Source organism: Squalius cephalus (genome assembly GCF_949319135.1).
Source record: "Squalius cephalus genome assembly, chromosome: 15".
NCBI classification, from domain to species: Eukaryota; Metazoa; Chordata; class Actinopteri; order Cypriniformes; family Leuciscidae; genus Squalius; species Squalius cephalus.
This window is the reverse complement of record NC_137136.1, coordinates 1,850,001-1,872,500: the sequence shown is the minus strand read 5'-3', so window position 1 is coordinate 1,872,500 and position 22,500 is coordinate 1,850,001. Positions and strand designations below refer to the sequence as shown.

At 38.5% G+C, this 22,500-nt stretch overlaps 1 protein-coding gene across 4 annotated transcripts in view; it reads left to right on the top strand.

Moving 5' to 3' along the window:
- Positions 1 to 22,500, top strand: part of rftn1b (raftlin, lipid raft linker 1b) — a 132,846-nt gene that overhangs the window by 539 nt on the left and 109,807 nt on the right. The gene's annotated exons all lie outside the window — the stretch shown is intronic.

Genomic DNA, 22,500 nt, shown 5'->3' with positions numbered 1-22,500 from the left:
CTGTCGGTCTGTCTGAGGGGAAAGTTAACACTACAACAGTGCAGGAGATAAAGGATCAATCATGGGAAGCCACAAGCCACAAGTTTGCCACTGTGAGATGATGAACGTCTTTAACCGTTAACACACACACACACACACACACACACACACACACACACACGCTCCTCGTAAAGCCTATCTCACAGACCAGTGCTTTAGTTTGAGTCACATGTACAGAGTGTGATGCTGACAGGAGACACACACTCACCTTCAAGAGAGAAGGCTTTCCTCGGCACTTTATTTCAGGTGTTTGTGTGAAAGCAGAGGATTTAGTTTGAATTCAGTGCAAAAACTGATGCTCTTCCTCAGTATCTTACTCTTGTTTTCACAAGTAGCCCATCTAAACATTCTTAAATCACGATGCATTTGCTGCAGAAGCAGAGTGACTTCCGATATTAATGTTTGTGCTTAAAACATGAACAAATATCTGCCAATGGGGTCAGAAAAACAAACTTGTTTTCCCTTTAAATTCAGTTTTTTTTTCTCTGACTCCATTGGCAGATATTTGTTCTTGTTTTAAGCCTGAAGTCACTTCATTTTGTCAATTTCTCATTAAACAAGACTTAATAACTTCAGCCATTCTGAAAAATACATATGAAGCCAAAAATACACAGAAAGCGAAAATGCTGTAATGTAGAACAACCTGAAGATATCTGATGTTTAAAGTCAGCATGAAATGAAAATTCATCTATTTCATGTTATTGGTCTTATTGTGAACAATTCATGTGTGCACATTTAATTTTTTTTAACATGTTTTTTTGACTCATTAGTTTAAATCAAAATCAATCTTCTGGTGATGTACAGTATGTTGAACTTCTCCATTCATTTAGTCCGCTTAAACCCCGCCCCTTCAGATCCGCCTCCATCAATCAACAACCGATGCAAGTCCCAGTCCTACTATTTTCTTTGTTTCACTTGGATGTACGTCACAGTATGGAAGAAAAACATCGGTTACTACTTCCGTTACATCGCGACTTTAAATCCAGCTACTGTTGTGCGATCACAGTTTTGGACCAATGAGATGTCACTGGAGGCGGGGCTTTCTTTCGCAACGCTGCAGAAACAAAAATTGCACGTTCAACATTTCCTGTCACTTTATTGACAGAAACACAACTTACAAATAGACTTTTTAAACCTTGATTTTGCACAAAAAAATCACAGGGAATGTTAGTTTACGGTTATTTAAAAAATGTATATATATTTTTTTTATTTCAGCTTTATTTTAATTACCGAAAACAACTTTTAATAGTTTTTTTTTTTTTTTTTGTGGCAATAACAACACTGGTTTTTAAACGTTTTTGTCACATTAAAATGCATGTGGCATCATCTTAGGGGGAAAAAATAGCTCCTTATACATTTTATGGCATACTGATCAAATAACAAGTCAAGAAAAGGTTAAAAACCAAGTCGAGTGCATTGCATTGTTGCATACTCTGTTATGTACTGCACATTTAGTAAAGTATTCCATACATACCAATAGAAAATGTGCACACTGTGCACAGTATGCATAATAAATCCTGAAAGACTATTAGTGTAGTGGCTTTCCTATAAGCCCAAGAAAGGTGGTAAGATGTTCTTCACGCATAATAAAAACAATGCACACAGCGATATCCGTTTGAACAGTGTTTGTCCATTTAATGCTATGTCTGCTGGCTCAGAGTTTACAATGCATCGGTTCTATGGTAAGAACCATATATTCCCGCCACCTGTGTCTGTGATTCAACCCAAAGTAGCTTAAATACCATGTGATGGAACAAGTGCGGCTTTACCCACACCACTGAACCACACCGCCATCTAGTGGTGGAATAATTAAATTACATTTGGCTCCAACACACCGGCCCCATAATTGTAATAATGTAAATTCACAATTAAACAACATATACATAAGGAGCCATAAATGTCTTTGTATGTGTCTTTGTATTCCGATTCTGCTTCAGTGCTCAGCTTCTAGTAGTAGACAGATTTTGGACACAGGCCTCTCCAAATGTCCTGTTTTTGTCTTCAGTTGGACTGATCGAACGAATCCATTTTTATCAGGATAGGTTTTAATTACTCTTCCCATCAACCAGGAGCCACGAGGAGCTAAAGGATCCATGATAGCAACGATATCTCCCACGGTAAAGCTTCTTCGTGGTTTTATCCATTTCTGTCTTTCTTGTAGTAATGGTAAATATTCCCTTACCCATCTTTTCCAGAAGAGATCCGATAAATATTGTACCTGTCTCCATCGTTTCTTGATGTACAAATCTCCTTCATCGAAAACTCCAGGGATCCTTAGTGGTTTAGATTTTAGAAGGAGAATATGATTAGGCGTAAGTGCCTCCAGATCGTTCACATCGTCAGAGGCTTTCGTAATAGGACGGGCGTTAAGGATTGCTTCTATCTCACACAGAAGAGTTTGAAAGCTTTCATCATCCATAGATTGCTGTTTAATGGTTGAATGCAATACCTTTTTCACAAGCCGAATAAGCCTCTCCCAAATTCCACCGAAGTGAGACCCGGCAGGAGGGTTAAATATCCACGTAAGTCCCCTTGATGACAATGCATGCTGGATCTTATTATGGTCTAACCCAGTAACAGCTTCCCTCAGCTCCCGCTCAGCTCCGACAAAATTGGTACCATTATCTGATCTTAACTGAGCGACTTGACCACGACGACACATAAACCGGCGAATGGCATTAATACAGGAGTCTGTATTTAATGTATAGGCCATCTCCAGATGGACAGCCCTGCTTGCCATGCAGGTGAAGATGACCCCGTAACGCTTAATTGTTCCTCGACCTCTCTTGACATCAATGGGTCCAAAGTAATCAACACCAACGTTTGTAAATGGTGGTAAATCAGGCAAAAGTCTCTCCGCTGGCAAGTCAGACATTTTTTGCTCTCCGATCTTTCCTTGAAGGCGACGACATGTGACGCAGTCAGAGATTATTTTCCGACAAGCGGAATTAGCGTTAGTTATCCAGTAACGCTTACGAAGAAATGACAACATATAATTTCTTCCTGCATGGCCCAGTTGCTGATGCACATGCTTCAAGAGGAGTTGAGAAATAGCCTGATCTTTAGACAATATAACTGGATGCTTTTCTTCCTCCGGCATGGCAGCCTTAGCCAGTCTCCCTCCTACTCTCAAAATACCATTTTCCAGCACTGGATCAAGCCGAAAGATGTCACTCTTTTTCTTGACGGTAGCTCCTGCCTTCAATGCAGTAATCTCATCAGAAAATCTTTCTTGTTGACAATATCGAATTATAACAATTTCTGCTCTCATGAGATCATCAGCAGTCAATGCTTTGCAATCCATTTTTGCCTTCATCTTTCTTGTTGCATGAGACCTTTTTGCCTCAGTGTTTGGAACGTCCTTTGTACAAATAGATGCTTGTAAAGCCTTCCTCTGTTTCACAAGCTGCACAAGCATTTCCTTGATCTTGAGCATCCATGCTACAGAGATTTTAAGCTTTGCAAAATCAGAAAAATAGCTGAAGAACTGACTGGTAGGAGACTTTGAAACCTGACAGGCAAAGGCATGTACAGTGTAATCTACCTTAACTTCCCGGTCATCTGTAGGTATTGACAATGACTTCATGTTGGACTTGGGCCATTCTTCTTCTTCCTTTAAAAGAAAATCAGGTCCCTTAAGCCATCTCTCACATGCTAAAAACTCTTCAGCACCAAGACCCCTAGATGCCTCATCCGCCGGATTCAGACTTGACTTTATGTGCCTCCATTGCACAACATCTGTTGAGTCTCTTATGGCAGCCACTCTATTTGCTACAAAGGTGTGGAACCGCTTAGTTTCATTTTGGATATATCTCAGTACAGTCATGCTGTCTGTCCAGAATGCAGATGAATCCAAATTAATCTGCAACTCCCTTTTTAGCATTCTATCCACTCGTACAGCGAGAACAGCAGCCGTAAGTTCCAACCTCGGGATTGTCATCTGTTTTAGTGGAGCAACTCTTGATTTTCCTAAGATAAATGCCACTACAGTCCTTTTTTCACTATTCACCAACCTCAAGTATGACACCGTCCCATAGCCATTCTCGCTGGCATCCGAGAAGTGGTGAAGCTGAGCATGTTTGGCTGGACCAAAGTCCTTGGGCTTTACACACCGGTTTACTTTCAGTGCTGCTATACAGTGCAGGTTAGCCAGCCATCTTGTCCATCGCTGAGAGAAGGCCTGTGGAATCTTATCATCCCAGCCAACATTACACTTGCACATTTCTTGAAGTACCTGTTTTACAGGCAGAGTAAATGGGGAAAGAAACCCCAAGGGGTCATAAATGGAACTAACCACTGACAACATGCCACGTCTTGTGTGAGGATACTCCTTTATGGATAACCTGAAGGTAAATGTATCCTTTTCGGTGCACCAATGCAAACCGAGTACTCTTTCCATTGGAAGATCATCTTTATCCAAGTCAAGCTCTTTAATTGCCTTTGATCTCTGTTCTTCTGAAATGCTTGACATAACAACACGACTATTACTCAACCATTTTAACAACGGAAATCCTCCTCTTGCACAAGCAGCAATGAGATTCTGAGCCAAATGGAGTGCTTCAGCTTCTGTAGGCAAAGATGTTAAGCAGTCATCCATATAAAAGTTATGAAGAATTGTGTTTAGAACACAAGAATCAAAGTGAGCTTGATGGTCATGTGCAATCCTCCTCAATGCATAATTAGCACAGCTGGGCGAGGACACTGCCCCAAAAAGATGAACTTTCATCCGATATTCCATAATGTTCCCTGTAATGTCACCACCGGGATACCACAAAAAACGCAGAAAGTCCACATGTTTCTGGGAAACCTTTACCTGATGAAACATGGATTGTATATCAGCTGTCAGAGCAACAGGCTCTCGTCTGAATCTTGTAAGAACTCCTAGCAAAGAGTTGGTGAGATAGGGACCTTGCAGCAACTGAGTATTTAGCGAAATTCCTTTAAATACTGCACCACAATCGAACACTACTCTTAGCGTTTTCTTTTTCGGATGATATACTCCGTGGTGTGGTATGTACCAAACCTTACCATCTTCTCGTTTCAACTGGTCAGGTGGTACTACCTCTGCATATCCCTTGTCAATGACGTCAGACAGAAAAGATGTATACTCCTGCTGATACTCTCGATTTTTTTGAAACTTCCTTTGTAGACCCAGAACGCGCTGTTCTACAACACTACGGTTGTTTGGCATGATGACATCAGGAGACTTTAAAGGTAAGTCAATACAATAATTACCCTCCTCAAACTTGATTGTGGATTCCATTATTTCCATAAACTGTTGGTCATTTTTTGACATGGTAACATCATTATCTGACAGCTTCTCGTTAAAATCATGATTGTATTGAGCAATCAACAGATCCTCCAGCCTGGCAACAGAGATCCGATTAGCAGTGACTACAGGACAGCCAGTCTCTCCTTTGTCACTACTACCACCTCTTAGTGGCCCATTCACGACCCACCCCAATAGGGTCTTGACAGCATAGGGTCCCCCACCTTGGCTGTTAATGATTTCCCACGGTTCCATAAGATTTGATGCATTGAGACCAATCAACAACTCAACTTCTGCATTAATACTGGGAATTCTGATACTCTCCAGATATGGATAATCCTTTAAGTCATCTAAAGTGAGGATGTTATTTTTGCTCACGGGCATTGATGGTTGACTATACAGTTCTGGTAAATCCACAAAGGTCGGTCCATCCAAGCTTGAAATTTGAAGACCACGGACCATGAACGTGTCTACGGATTTTTCTTGGCCTAAAGTACGGAGCAGTATGGAGCTTTTTGTTCCTGTAAGATTCAGTTTTCTCATAAGATGTTCTGTACAGAAACTGGCTGAACTTCCTGGATCCAAAAACGCATAGGTGTTGATGATCTTACTGCCTGAATTCACCTTGACTTGTACTGGGATGATAGACAGAACACACTCCCTGTTCCTGGCCCCAGTTTGACCACACGCCTGCAAAGCAGCCAGAGCATTTGTTACTGGTAATGGTGATGGTTCACTTTTGGTTTCTATGTGAAGCAAGGTGGGATGCCTTTGACTGCAGACATCACAAATTAATGGGTTTCTGCAATCTTTACTTACATGTCCAATCTTCAAGCAACCAAAACAGGATCGATTTTCTTTTAAAACGCTCAGTTTTTCTCTGTGTGTCATGTTCTTTAGACGAGAACACCTATCCAATGAATGGCAGCCTTTACAGATAATACACAATTTATTGATGTTCTTTTGTTGAGCAGAACTAGTGTAGGTATGTTGTACTTCAGATGGATACAGCTGTGAAACAGTATGTACAGCTGCAACAGTTGCAAGACCTTTACTAGTAGATTTAGACTGAGCTTTAGCATGAGATGAAAAGGATGCCTGTCCACTCTGTAGATCTCCAAATAATGGATGGGAAAGAATCTTTACCTGATGCTCAATAAACCTCACCAAATCAGAAAACATGGCCCTGTTGCCGTGACGCTCCTGTAACTCACAAGCAACAGCCCTCCACTTTTCTCGGAATTTGTAAGGCAGTTTCATCAAAATGAGTCGAAGGTTAGATGGAACATTAATTTCCTCCATTTGCTGCAAGTCTTCCATTACGTTACAACAACTTCGCAGAAAAATGGAAAAAGACTCCAAAGCATCAACATCTTCACCCTTTATTACAGGCCAGCGCATAACCTTCTCCATATATGCTGCTGTTACTTTAATTTCACTGCCAAAATGTTCTTTAAGCAGATTCTTTGCTCGATCGTATCCTTGATCAGCTCTCATATTGTAACAACTACGGACTAACTCTCTTGGCCGTCCTCTTGTATATTGTTCTAGATAGTAAAGGCATTCTTGCTTGTCCCCAGTTTTCTTTTCAATGGCTTGTTCAAAAGCTTTAACAAAGGAGCCATACTGCAATGGATCTCCATCAAACTCCAATATCCTTCGAGGTGGAAGAGAAACCAAAGCTTGCTGTTGCACCAATTGAGCGGCAATGTTAGTTTGCTGTTGTACAACATCGTACAAGGTAGAATTTTGAGTAGAAACCGGAGTAGTAACTTGTGGAGGCAACAAATGTGGCGTCTGAATGTTATCTTTAGGCCTGTAGGAACTTAAATTTTGCTGCTTTGCAGATGAAGATGAAGATTTACAATTCATTGAGGCTGGTGCTTGAGTTTGCATGATTGATTTCTCCTTTGGACGTACAACCAAATTGTCTTGTTGAGTATTTCCATTTCTTGGCTGTAAAGACGTCTTTGAGTTAGAGCATTTACTTGAGGAGCATGATTTTACATGTTTCGCGTAATACGCATTCATTGGATCCTCTTCTTTACTCATTCGTTCAACACTTCCTTCACTCATTTGCAGTACAGACAATTTTGCAGTGGCAATTGCTAATTGTGTTTCCATTTCTAATTGTTCCTTTTCTCTCCGCACTTTCTCCTTTTGTCTTTGGAGATCTTCCTCTTTGGCCTCAAGAACATGCATTTTTTTCAAAGCAGCAACAGATTGCAAAAGGGCTGCCTTTTCAGCTTTAGCTTTGAGACGAGCAGATGCAGTGCTTGAAGCCTTTGAAGAACCTGACGAGGAATGGGTTTTAAAGCGAGATCCTTGCTTTGAAGCATTAGATACACTGTCATCAGGATCTACATTTGTGTCTATTAAAGACATTCCATCCTCATATAAAACTCCAGCATCGGATAACCATTGTTTGACATCAGTGATAAACTCATTATTTTCTTTCAATTTGCCAGCAAGCCACTTTTGTTGCTGTTCCCACTCAGTTTTAAGCATTGGCATTTTCAGCAATGAATTATGAGTTTCAACAGCATCTTTACACAGTGTTTCATAATTCTGGAAATATTTTTGCACAACAGAAACAGTTTCTTTGGTCACTTTTCCAGAAATAAGATCATTGATCCTTTGTTTAAGTTGATTTGTTTGAGTAAACTTTGATTTACATTGCTTTTGTAAATTCTCAATAGACAATGAAACACCTTTATCAGTCATTTTCCTGACTCTTTTCTCTGTTCCAACAGCACTGTTTCTCTCAGTAACAGCATGACCATGCACTGAATTAATTTCAACAACATCGGCATCATCCGTTTCACTCGTGATTTCATCATCATTCATTTCTCTAATGATACTCATTGCATTTGCACTCGTAAGCGTTTCCTTTTAAAGCACGTTCAATGAGCCATAAAGCGATGATAATGATACTGAACAAAGCAAAATCCACTCCAACACAACATACAACAAGCTGAGAGTATTGTTGATTGTAGAAGAACGTAAACAGTCAAGCTCAAGCCGCGATTCAAACTTCTTCCTGAATCAGTATCTCATAATGTGATAAATATCGATCAAAGAAGTTCACTCACCGGCGTTTCGTAGAGCTTCTGAGATTTCTCCACATGTGCCAGCTTAAAACATACATACTCTGTTCAGTTCAAGACGATAAGACTCTGCAACCCATCAAGTAAGCGATCCACACTCCAGTAGTAGTCACTCACTCTGCCATGTGCGCAAGTCAACCTTTTTTCTATTCACAGAATTCCTCCGTCCATTCCAATGCACAAGAAACTCAATTTCAAACGGTATCTTCTTAGTCCGAGAGGGTTCTTACTTTTTGTAGTGGCTTTCCTATAAGCCCAAGAAAGGTGGTAAGATGTTCTTCACGCATAATAAAAACAATGCACACAGCGATATCCGTTTGAACAGTGTTTGTCCATTTAATGCTATGTCTGCTGGCTCAGAGTTTACAATGCATCGGTTCTATGGTAAGAACCATATATTCCCGCCACCTGTGTCTGTGATTCAACCCAAAGTAGCTTAAATACCATGTGATGGAACAAGTGCGGCTTTACCCACACCACTGAACCACACCGCCATCTAGTGGTGGAATAATTAAATTACATTTGGCTCCAACAATTAGTATGTTAGTATGCTAATCTATTGTTGCTAGTAGGCGGTCCAGCTGTCGCTCATATTGCCAGAAATGGACAACTCTCCTTGTAAATGAATGTCTTACGGACGCAAATCGCTCTCATTGTGAACGGCCTTTAAGAGAGGAATGTAAGAGAAGAGAAGAGAGGAGGCAAACTGTCATTAATCAGTTCCAGACGCCTCAGGAATCGACACACAGAGCCGCTGTTGTCCTGGAGGAATCTGTGCATCATATCACGGGCTCGTGCCCTCCGACCCCGCGCGTACCCGCTCTTCAGTGTCATATGTGCATCAGCTGGAACATTTTATCAGCTCAGAGGGGAAAAAAAATACAAAAACTCAATTTTGTACATTTTCGGAAAACATTATGAGTGGTGTGCAAAAGTTTATGGGTGTGTGTGGGGTTTCTAAGGGTACAATTACACGATAATGATGTACTATAAATGGAAAAGTACAGATGACAATGACAAAACGATCCCTGTTCACACGGATCCCTGAAAACGGCTAAAAAAACCACTGTATTCTGCTGCCATGCCAGTAGATGGCGATGTCACTTTGTAAAGAAACACTATGCGCCTGTAGACTGAACACATAATACGCACGCATGATGTTACCGTTTTATGGAAGCTTGTTTCCACCACAGAATAAAAAATAAAAAAGGTAATTGCGACTTTTTTCCTCACAATTACGTGATATAAACTCGCAATTATGAGAAAAAAAAGTCAGAATTGCGAGAAAAATGCCAGAATTGCGAGAAAAATGCCCGAATTGCAAGATATAAACTAAAAAAAGTCAGAATGAGAGAAAAAAGTCAACATTTCTAGATATAAACTCACAATTGCGAGAAAAAAAGTCAGAATTGCGAGAAAAAAGCCAGAATTGCAAGAAAAAATTCAAAATTGCAAGATATAAACTATAAAAAAAGTCAGAATGAGAGAAAAAAGTCAACATTTCTAGATATAAACTCACAATTGCGAGAGAAAAAAGTCAGAATTGCGAGAAGAAAAGTCAGAATTGCGAGATAAAAAGTCGCACTTACTTTTATTTAAAGTAATTCATTTTTTTAATTAATTTTATTTTTTTTATTTAGTGATGGAAACAAGGTTCGTTTTCACAAATTCGTGTTTTTGTAGTTTACAAGGAGACAATAACGGTATAGTTTTCAAAAACTTGCGCTTGCCGTTTCCAAAAGTGTGCATTTTCAGGCCCCCAAAACGCTGCTGTCGTGCCAAAACGCATACAAAGTTTTCTGTTTTTAGTTTTAATGCCCGTTTTAATTTCCAGTTTTAAAACCCATTCCCACCAAAGACCAAAACGATAAAGATTGTTTTAAAAATCACTCTAAATTTAAAAGATTAGCAGAGTCCACTACACAACTTCAATGATAACTGTTGGAATATATAGTGGGAATCACTTTCAGAACTAGGCCTATTTTATTTTTTTCCAGAAATTTGAGTATTACAAAGTCACCCGGATGCTCAAATATTTCCGGTTAGAATCTGAAATGCAGATCCAACCACAACCCATTATTCCATTAGAACTACAAACACAAATAAAAAAGTGTTAAAAAACTACAAGCATGGCAGATGTGTGAGAACAATAGTTAAGGGGTTTGAGTAATTAATAATCAGCATCTAAACTGCCAAAAAAGACATTTATTCAATGTTATCCGCATCATATTTCATTTGTGAACTTTTATAATGACACATTTGCATAATGATGCATTTAGAAGATGACCAAACACATGAGGAGAGTCTCCGCATGACTGGCGGATTAACGGCTGCTTTTTCTCCAATATGGCAGGAAATTAAATAAAATTGAATGTGGAGGATTTTAACTGTGATGAGATGATTGACAGGGCAGTTTTGCGTTGACAGCAAAATACGAAATTATGAAGAAGTAGTTTGTCCCATAGCTCTTCTGCTACACACTCAAAAAGTATTGACGTCTTCTCCACAAAACACTACATACTTTTAGGGCGATGTTCCTGGAATAACATTCCTGTCCCAAAATTTAGTCTTTCCCCTATCCCTACCCCTAAACCTAACCCTACCCATAACTTTTCCCTAAAATCAGAGGGAAATGAGAGGTGAATAACACTGATGTCGAAGCACCTCACTCTGGTTCTAAGCCTAAACTTGACATAAACTGTAAACTTGTCCCTCAAATCTGATTGGTTGATTGGAAAGTTGTTCCAGGATCAATGAGTTGTTCCAGAGTTGTTCATGTTTTAAAAGATGTTTTTTTAAAAAACAAAAAAAACAAAGATGTTTTCTTTTTTAAAGGATGAGAATATCATGTATGAATCTGTAATCTGTAATAAGTCACATGCAGCAAACTTGTAGATCATTCCTGCAGGTATTATTTATTCGTATCATCATCATAATCGGCGGCTAGTCTGGTGTGTTAGGAATATGATTAATTCACATGAAGCACAATATTTTGCTAACCTAATTGGGACAGAGAACCCTCTCCAGTACTCAATTAAATCTCATTTAGATAATTGGAACGTGCATTTGAATCGTATTGTCCCTTTTACTACAGTCTTCTCAAACGCTGAATCAGGACAGGCTCTGGTCTGAGAACAGAGAGAAGACGTTCACCTTCTCCTGCGATTAGACAGCCTTACAAATCAGATGTCACATCCGCTGGCGGCGCACTTCTCCTCGGCGGAGTCGCTGGAGGAGATGAAACACACTTGATGGAAGATGAATGCTGATTTCTGTTCTTCTCCTGCGCGAGCTGCCACTTTGAAGGGATTACGTGTGAAGATTAGGTTCTTCCCTCGTGTCGCAGCGCCGAGCTCCTGCCACATGTATTCAGGCCTCTGGCGATGCCTAGACACAACAGAGAACAGTCAAAGCAGGAAATATGCAAGCGCTGCAGGAAAACACACACTTTCTGTGTTTAACAGGCCACGGAATAAAGCATCTTTAAAACGTCTTCAAGACTCATCGACTCGCTTGCTGAATAAATGTATTAAAGGGTTAGTTCGGTCAGTAATTACTCTCCCTCGTGTTGTTCCAACCCCATAAGACTTTCGTTCATGTTCAGGACACATATTAAGATATTTTTGATGAAATCTGAGAGCTCACTCCTTCATAGGCTTCTATGGTTTTGAAACTTGCCGGCCCAGAAAGTTAGATGTTTAAAATAGTCTTTGTTGAAAAACCCGTTTCACAAGATGTAAAATAAGTCTCTGATGTCCCCAGAGTGTGTGTGTGAAGTTTTAGCTCAAAATACCCCACAGATATTTTTATATCGCATGTTAAAATTGTCACTTTTTGAGGGTGAGCAAAAACGCACCGTTTTTGTGTGTGTCCCTTTAAATGCAAATGAGCTGCTGCTCCCGGCACAGGGGGCGGAGCTTCAAGAGCTCGTGTTCTTTTACCTCACACACGCTTGCACTGAAAATTTCAAACACTTTTAGCCTTTTATGTTCAAACCGGAGTCAGACAATGATGGAGAGACTCGAGAAGAAGTGACAACATGTAGAAGCAACAGGACATTTCTGAATGGTTAGTTGATGAATTTATGAAGCTGATGTGGAGTTATCTTCTAGTCATTGATTAGCATATTCTGTCATGATAATCTATAAATCGTGTTCAGGGGGCGGGGTTTATGTAAATTCTAGGGTTGGTGATGTCACTAACCCGGGAGGAATGTGGTGTAGTCTCTACCAGCCGTTTGTTGTAGTCCTTAAAAAGTGATTTCTGTAAAAGCAAATATCTCCCTTTGCTTTGAACTTTGAGCGTTGTAACTTTGCAGATGTTGTTTATGCTCAAACAGCAACATTACACACTAACTAAAGTTAGAAAAGTCAAATCATAATCAACCACCCCTTTAAGAAAAGAGACTGAATGCTTTCTTCAACACACTGACTGAAAACAGTCTCACACTCTCGCACAACATGCTGTCGCCCATATGGGCGCCGGGGAGGGTGGCGTGAGCAAATTCTCATTCGTTTTTAAAAATAAACTTCTTTATCGGCTTCCAAGAAGAATTTGAAAGATTCCATGGAATCTTTTCATTGCATAAAATGTTCTAAAAAAATAAATAAAAAATTGTTCCTTCTTTTGGGAACATTGTATAACAAGTGTAGTCAAAATATGTTTATTTTTCTCATTATAAAAAAGTTTATTCAAATGTCAACATGTAAATGCCTGTTTTTAGGATAATACAATGAATTAAATACTTGAGGTAATTTTAGGACGTAAACGTAAAGATCAGATTATTCATAACAAATGAAAAAGTCTGACAATGTCACTTTAAGTTCAGAATAAAAGACTCAAAACAATAAAACTAATATTATAAAACAGATAAATCAGTTAAAACTGATGCTCTGCATTAAACGCTTCATGTTACATGCTTCATAAGTTCTTTGTGTGCATTTCTACATTATCGTTTCTTTGTTTATGCACAAATAATATAAAGCATCCCGTCTACTCATAACCACATTTACAGTAGAAAAATCTTCAGCCTTTATTCAAATAATATTATTAATATTTTGTAAGCATATTGCATATTTGTGCTTGGAGTCGTTTGTTTTATTTGTAATGATAACATGCAAAAGCAAGAGATAACCTACAAAATATTAATATCTGATCATCCTGTCAGCTTTTTATTTTTCTATGCATTTTTTTATTTTTATTTTGCATGGTAAAATAAAAACCTGTATCTTTAGTTTGCCTTTTTTGCCAAATAATTGTGTCAGATAAATACCGTAACCAAATATAGGGTTTTGTTCTTCAATCACATTTAAAATATATATAAAATATATATATATATATATATATATATATATATATATATATAAATGGTGTAATCGAACTTGTAGAGTCATTAAAAAACAAATATCACTTTTGGACAGTCTAGCAAAATCTCTGACATATTTCCATCATCACAGCTCTTTAATAAAGAAAATGATATTTGTCTTGTAAAATGAAATGGCATATAAAACAAATTAGAATCAGAGAAAGCCAGAGAAAGGAAAGACGAGAGAGAATATGAGAGAGAATCTCAAAGAAAGCGAATAAAGGGAGAGATATTGCTCTCTTTTCTTCTCGTGGGTATGAAATGGTTGTCAAGGGGCCCGTTCCCATGGCGATCGCATCCGCTGCGTCTGGTTCCAGCGCGTCTGTGCCGAGACCTTGGACGCCGAGCGGACGGTTCTCCAGGTTCATGCTGAACAAAAGAGAAAGAGAGGGAAGGTGTCCCTCCACCCTCTGATTTAAAGAGACGAGTAACAGCGTCTAGATTGGGTTCAGTCTATATCTGTGGCTGTTATCGTACCTTTATTTCCCGGATTATTCATAAACAGTGTCCGGGAGGGAGCTTGTATAGGGACATAAAGTAGGAACGCTTTCCCAAGACACCAATTAACCCCCATTTTTGTCTAAATTATGCGGTGACATTTTGTTTCTCTTTCCCCGGGAAATGCGTCCTCAGAGTAAAACACAGTGTTTGTGCATCATCACCCCAAAGCAAAAGTGGACACACACTATATCTGTACGAGTCTTTGGAAGGCATTTAGGGAACACGCAAAAAATGAAGGCATCATTTCCTGCAAACCTTCACCTCAGAAATAGGGGTACAGTAGGAGTCCATTTCTGTCCCCTAAGGTACAATCTACACTAACGTACCCCATAGGGCTTATTAATGGACCTCAAGGTACATATATGGACCTTTTTGAGGGTCAAAAGCATTAAAAGGTACATATATGTACCTTGAGGGTACAGCCCCAGTGACAAGCCATTGTACCCCTAAAGGTACAATTATGTACTTTATTTTCTGAGAGTGCATGTTTGAAACACTCCCCAAATTATTCTGTTAAATGATTTCAGTTCTTATTCATGATGTTTGCTGCATTTTTGAAAAATTAATTAGAAGGTTTTGCTAAATGATCAGCAATACAGAAAATATTGAGATTGCCATTTGCCGCACCACAACGGAATTATCCTAATGCATTTTCCAGTTGGGAATTTGTATAGATAGCTTATGGATAGTGTTCATAATAATATAATTATATTTATGCATAAATAACACAATTTTGATTTTGAATTTCTTGTTTAAGGCAAAAAATGTACATGAGAGTGTTTTATGGAAAGGGGCGAGACAATCAACTCTTCCAAACAAGTTCAGAATAATCTGAGGTTTTGGGAAGGATATTAAACAGCCCTCAATCTATTTTGAGTCCCAAATATTAATTAAATACAAGAAAAAATTATTTAAAGAAATTCTTGTATTTAATTAATCTATGGGACTTTACATTGATTATATATTCCCCTTATTTTTCTTTTTTAGCCCTCTGGTGCTCTTCAGGTCGAAATGTTTTACTTTATTAGAATCGTACGAAACTTGGTAAAGGTTTTGGCACTTGCTATCTGAACACACACACACACACACACACACACAAAAACCATAGACATGATTTGAAAAGGTGAAATGGTCCTGAAAAAAACAGTCAAACTTGTATTGTTCACAGTCAAAAATGTCATTGTTCGCACTAATTTCCTCCAGTGGAAGCGTTTGGTACTGCGGCCAAACAAAATCTTAATCAAAGCTCATTTTTTTTAGATATGAACCTTAAATTTGGAACAAACCTTGTTTAGATTTATGGCTTTGATTGGCTCAAATTTTTAGAGTAAAACGTGTTTTGGAAAATATATTTATATAAAGTATTTTAGTGCATTTTTCATGACAATAAATGTAGGCTACAATTCTTTTCGTTAGTTCACTTTTTAAAACTTTTTTCACTTCAGCAATAATCTGCCAAGTGTCATCTTTATGAAGATAACAAACTCCAGTCTGTGATCAGAAGCGGTCAGGATTTATGAAAGTTTAAGCTGGAAATTTCGTTTTTAGGCCTATGCTCAAAAAGTGAATAAATGGATTATAACTACTGCATAAATATAATTTAGTACCATAAAATCCCTTAAGAAATACAAAATATTAAATAAAAAACATTATGAAACAAAAATATAGTACATTCATTTCATTGTAATTTTAAAAAAATACGGTAATTTTTGACTGACACACAAAGAGGGTTAAGAAAAACTGAGTTCAGGCCAGTTCCCAGTATACATTATGTGATCAAATACAATAATCCTCTAAAAAATATATTTTTTTTAATCAAATGCATTTTTTTTTTATCAAATGCAAACAAATATTCAAACATAATACGCACCATACAAGTCTATGATGCTTTGATGGTGGTTTTTGGATCTGTGTTCCTCTTCAAGTGTGTCCACATTCCCCCACAATGCCCTGCTCAGGTGAGGGTCTTTGTTGAGTGCAGGACGTCCAGGAAGGAAGGAAGGAAAAAGTCCAAACAGGGAGACTGTCTCATTCCCACCCCTGGAGAGCGTTCGCCTGCTGAACCGACAAAAACACGCGTCAGGAAACACTGCCGTGCAGAGGTTTGCCTTATTCGCCACATTAAAGAAAATGGGTCAGAGGAAGAGTTGCAGTTTTCAATCCCTCTTTGAGAAATCTTACCTAAACACGAGCCGAACCGCAGCTTTGAAACCGCGACGTTGAAGTTTTGTCCTTTGCATGCTAGTCAAGTCAAGTCTCCTTCATTTATACAGCGCTTTTATCAATATAGATTGTTTCAAAGCAGCTTTACAGTGATAATAAATTACAGTAACAGAGATTGTTTAGGCTTTACAGCAGATCTAGGATAAAGTTATTGTCCAGATAAAGTTAGTTTTTGATTGATTCACTTCCGTCGCAACGATCATTAGTTATTAACTTGCTAACACGACACCGTTCTAACAGAAAACCTTTAATGTGTTCTGGCCGTTCATTCGCACGAACACAGTGTTTGGTGGCTCGGGTTAGTTATTAAACGAGTTCATCTGAGCAGGGATGATCGTTATTGTCATCAAAGTCGGCTCATCGCTTCTCCCAAATGTGTCTTTGCTGTGAAAATGATCATTTTAACAAACATTTCCTGTGGCGTCTGATATAAGATGCCTTGCTGAACGAATGAACGCTCATCAACAGTGCCTGACTTTCTCTCCGCCACAAGGAGACAATTTTACACTATGAAGAGTCATCACATTTATTTCTATAGTGCTTTTTACAGTACAGAGTGTTTCAAAGCAGCTTTACAGAGATAACAGGGAAATAATGCAACAGAGTTTGTTTCCAGAAGAAAATAGCGTCACAGTCCAGCTTAAGCAAGTTCAGTGATGTTCATTTTTGTTGTAAAAAAGTTATTAATTTAGTTCATTTATACAGTACTGTGCAAAAGTCTTAGGTATGTTAATACCCCCCCCCCCCCCCAAATGGTTTTAAGTCAGTTATTTCTATCTTTTGCTGTAGTGTGTCAGTAGGAAATATCAGTTTACATTAATTGTAATAATCCAGTGAGATTTGTGTCTGCACGAGGAGTCTGACAACAGCCGGTGTGATCTGATCTCACCATCATCGAGTCCGTCTGTGATTACATGAAGAAACAGAAGAAACTGCGACAGACTAAATCCAGAAGAACTGCGGGAACGTCTCCGAGACGCTTGAAGAAACCTTCCTGCAAAGCTACTGGGAAAAGCACTGGCACTTGTGTTAAAATGCTGTAAAGTGAGAATGCTTTCAAAAATAAAATCACAAATTGAATTTATTTATGATTTAACTTCTATTAACAAATCCAAATCAATATTTGGTGTCACGACCCTTTGCGTTTAAAACGGCTTTTGTCCAGGTACACTTGCGCATAGTTTCTCAGGGAGCTTTGCAGGAAGGTTTCTTCAAGCGTCTCGGAGACGTTCCCGCAGTTCTTCTGGATTTAGTCTGTCTCAGTTTCTTCTGTTTCTTCATGTAATCACAGACGGACTCGATGATGGTGAGATCAGATCACACCGGCTGTTGTCAGACTCCTCGTGCATACACAAATCTCACTGGATTATTACAATTAATGGCAAAAAGAATGTTTGGAAATGTAAACTGATATTTCCTACCGACACACTACAGCAAAAGATAGCTGACTTACAACCATTTTTTTTGGGGGGGGGGGGGATATTAAAGGGGTCATATAATGGTACATGCACTTTTACAAGTTGATTGTACTGAAATGTGTGTTGGCAGTGCCTGTACACAACCATCATAAAATGATAAAAATCCATCCAGTGTTTTTTTTTTAATATTCTTATATGTTTCTTCCTGTCTCAAATCAAGCTGTTCGATTTTGTGACGTCACAAAATCGACGCCCCTCCCACGATGGTTGATTGACAGCAGCGTTTCAACACAGACCCGCCCTCGCTCGTGAGTGAGCTGTCAATCATAGTCCGCGCCGACCGGCGCGTTCATTGTTGATACGCTGGAGTAGAATGGCGTTTAAGCGATTGTGGTGTTCTGCTCTTGGGTGTAATAAGGAGCACAGCATCATATTGAAGTTCCTAAATCCGAACCGCTGAAGACGCAGTGGCTGAGTTTGTTTTCGAAGGGAATATTCCCCACGATCAACGTCAATGCTGTCATGTTTGCGCGAATCATTTCACCAGACTGCTTTACAAACGAGGTCAGTATAAAGTTGGTTATTTGCTAAGAAGCTGCTCCTGAAAAAAGGATCATACCATTCGTGTTCCTGCTGAACCTCCAGAAGAACTGAAGTGAGTGTAACGTTTTATTAACCTTTATATTAATCTTTATATTAATCTTTGCAAATCGCTTGCTGCACGCTTCACGATGAATGTGGCTGTTTACACTCAGGGTACATTACGGCATGTTTTCTATGTACGACGTTATCAATATAATTCATAATCCCACGTTTATAATGAACGACGCGTTATGGTTATTGTGTTATTGTTTTACAAACGGTGTACGCACAGAACAGAGGGGCGGAGTCAGCAAAGCTCATTATCATTTAAAGACACATGCACTTAAACGGCGTGCTGAAAACAGAGCTGTTTTTGACCAGGCGAAATGAGTGTTTTCTTACAATACTAATGAGAATTTTTAATTAAAGTATATTACAAACTTTTAATTTAGACCCTAAAGAATCATATTAGCTTGTACAAAAATGACATTATATGACCCCTTTAACATGCCTAAGACTTTTGCACAGTACTGTATGTATACAGCCGCTCTGTCATCGTCCAGCTCAGATCAGTTCTCATATAATGCTGTCAATGCAGGCAGATCAATAACATTGTCGAATATTAACTAAGCAAGCGAAAAGCCAATGGCACAGAAGAGTCAGTGTTTCTGGCCTGTCGTGTGTGTGTGTGTAACGGTATACTGGAAGTGAACTCTCTGTCAGTCTCCAGTGCTGAGGGAGCGGTTGCCAGAGAGAGACAGATCTGCCAAAAGCTGCAAGCGTGAAGCAGAACCTCGGGGAGGGAGTAGCTAGTCTCTCTGAAATCATAAACATCTCCCACTTCCTCCGTCGGCTCTAAAAATACCTTCCCGCCTCGTTTCATGCACAGCCTCCCCTCTCCGTATCAGCCATGCAAATATCAGACCCTCCAACCAACTCTGTTTTCCCCGCGTATCGCAGCGGTTCCTCTCTCCGATGGCGCACACGCTTAGCCTGGTGCCTCCAGAGAGCGCGTGTCTGAGCTCAAACATGCGGCGGTGTCTGGGAGAAACACTTTGTGCTGGTTGTCATGTCAAAGACGGCTATTTCTGGGGCAGTCTGTTGGTTTTCAAAATGATGGACCGATATCAGAAAAGAGTGGTTGGGAATCGAATACTTGAGGTCAGGAATCGGATACTTGTTATAAAATTAAAAATTAGATTCCTTCCTTTGTGAGCATTTCAATATGACTTTAAACTGTTGTCTGTGCTTCACGTGTATCAGTATATCGGATCTGTGCAGCTCTTAAAGGGACAGCACTAATATTCCTGCCCTCTCTATAATAACACTCATCAAACAACAGAAGACTAAGAGAAAATTTACTCGCTTTTGACTGAATAACTATATTTGTAATATATATTTTATTTATGAAGTGTGTTATTTTACATTTGATTCCAGTTTCTGAACCTTAATCTTAAAACACTGTTTATTTCAATCGCATCTTTGTTCAGTTGTATCCACTTGTCGTGATTGCTAATTTTTTATTTGTACTTTTTTTTAATTGAGTGTTTACTTGTCTTTAATAATGCTTGAAGCTTATATTAGTTTGGCTAGTTTTTCTATGGTGTTTTTAAAGCACAGGCAAACGTTTCTTGTGTAAGTGTTCTTTAACCTGTTGATTTTTGTTCATGATATTCAGCTAAGCAATAAGACTAAATGTGAATGATATCTAAGGCAGTTTTTTTTTTTACCTTCAATAAGATCAATAAGAATTGGAATCGATAAGCAGAATCGAGATCGGAAACGTTAAAATTGAAGCGATACCCAAGCCTAAAAAAGAGCAGTAATTGAAAGCGAGCTGTCCTGCCGTTTAGGATGAATTAGGGCCCGTTCACACCAAAATCTGCAGAGTTCACGCCACAACTAACGATAACGGCACTGTGAAATTATATAGTTGGAATCACTTTCCGAATAAATAATTTTTTCTGCTGAGATTGACAGCCAATCAGAATCCATCCTGCTTTAAAGAGCTATTTAAAGCGACAGACGACAAACGTGCAGCGCGTGCAAGGATAACCGGAATGATATCAGCGGGTGTGGATGCTAATTTAGTTATCGTTATAATTATAACTGTGAACGGGCCTTTACTGTTAACTCTAAATCTTCTTTGAAAGGCAAAAAAATAATAAAAATCAAACATTCAGTAAATCAAAATTGACACTTTACTTTTTAATGCATGTTTCTGGTCTTATTGTGCACAATTAAATAATATGATGATAAAATAATCTACAAATTTTTATCACTTATTACTCAATTATAACTCACTTTTCAACCCTTTCCTTGTGACTCGATTCTGATACACTACTGTTTGGGATCGGTATGATTTATGAATCTATATTTTTGAGATCAAAGCTGAATTTTCAGCATCATTACTCCAGTCTTCAGTGTCACATGATCCTTCAGAAATCACTCTAATATGAGGATTTGATGCTCAAGAAACATTTATTGTCAGCATCAATGTTGAAAACTGCTTATTATTTTGGGGGAAACCATAATACATTTTACAAATACATAAATAGAAAGTTCAAAAGAACAGCATTTACTCGAAATAGAAATCGTATATATAACAAATATATTTACCCTCATTTTTAAATAAATTTAATGTGTGCTTGCTGAATAAAAGTTTCAACTTTTAGTATCAAACCCACATTTTTGGAAAGGTAGTGTATATATCGCCCACTTTTCACTTTTCCCAATGGATGAAATGTCCCACTTTATAATTTATTCTCTTAAACAATAAAGGTTCTTTATTGGCACCGATGGCTCCATAAACAACCTTTACCTTCCATGGAATCTTTTTCATCCACAAAAAAAGGTTCTTTATCCACATTATTCCTGCGGCCCATGACGCTTTGCACGAATTATGGGTGTAACTTCCTTTAAGCTGTAAACAATCAGTGAAAGACTCGCTCTATGAACGCAATACGTTACAAAGTGTCACAATGAGATGACATTAATCTACTCACCCTTCAACCATCGAACATTAAAAGGAAATTTAAAAGTGTAAAAGCATCAACAAGGTACTTTCAACAGACCAAACAACCCCAAAAGCACGTAATATGTAGTAATATATATCTATATTATGTAGCTTATGTTGCATTAATCAAAATGTTCATTTACTTCAGCATTGCGTGATACTATTTCAAAGTGATTTCCGTCATTTTGACTGATAATAAATTGCATTTACCTGTGAAAACAGACCTGGAAAGAGACGTGAGGATTTTGGGGAGAGAGATTCTTCGTGCATTCCAGTGAATTATTAATGGCATATATTGTAAATTAAATTCGGGAGAACAGACCACAAATGTGCAGGATATGTTGACATTTTTCATAATATTACTGCGGATTGCAAAGGGAAAAAAGAAAATAATCACGAGGAAAAGAAAGCAGCGACTGTAAAGAGCTCTTGCCATAGATATTCTTGTTATTATGTCACGTTAAAATACCAAGTGTAACGTTATTCTCATGATGTCTGAAAATAAATCATGAAGGAAAACTGACGGATCTGCTTTATTTGTAGGGCAATCTTATGATTTGAAATGATTAATTTCAGTGTTTTTGAATGGAAGTTCCCCAAACCGGAAGTGCCACCCATAATTAAAAACGCAGTGAGCTCGTCAGGAATAAGGAGAATAAGTGGGAAAAGGTTCTTTAGAATATTAAAAGATTCTTCACACTAAGAAAAAATCGTTCTTTTAAGAACTGACGACTGAAAAGTACTTTGGGGAACCAAAAATGGTTCTTCAATGGCATCACTGCAAAAACACGATTTTGGCACCTGAAATGCATCAGATTACAACATTAAAAAAGGGTTGCGTGCGCCGAAAAAACTCTACAACTCGAAAATATTCCCTTATCTCAAATGCAATTGCTGATGCATGACTGTTGTACTCCAGATGTCATCTCCCCCGATTGGATTCAGCCACGGATAGCCAAACGCATCCATTCATGTCCATG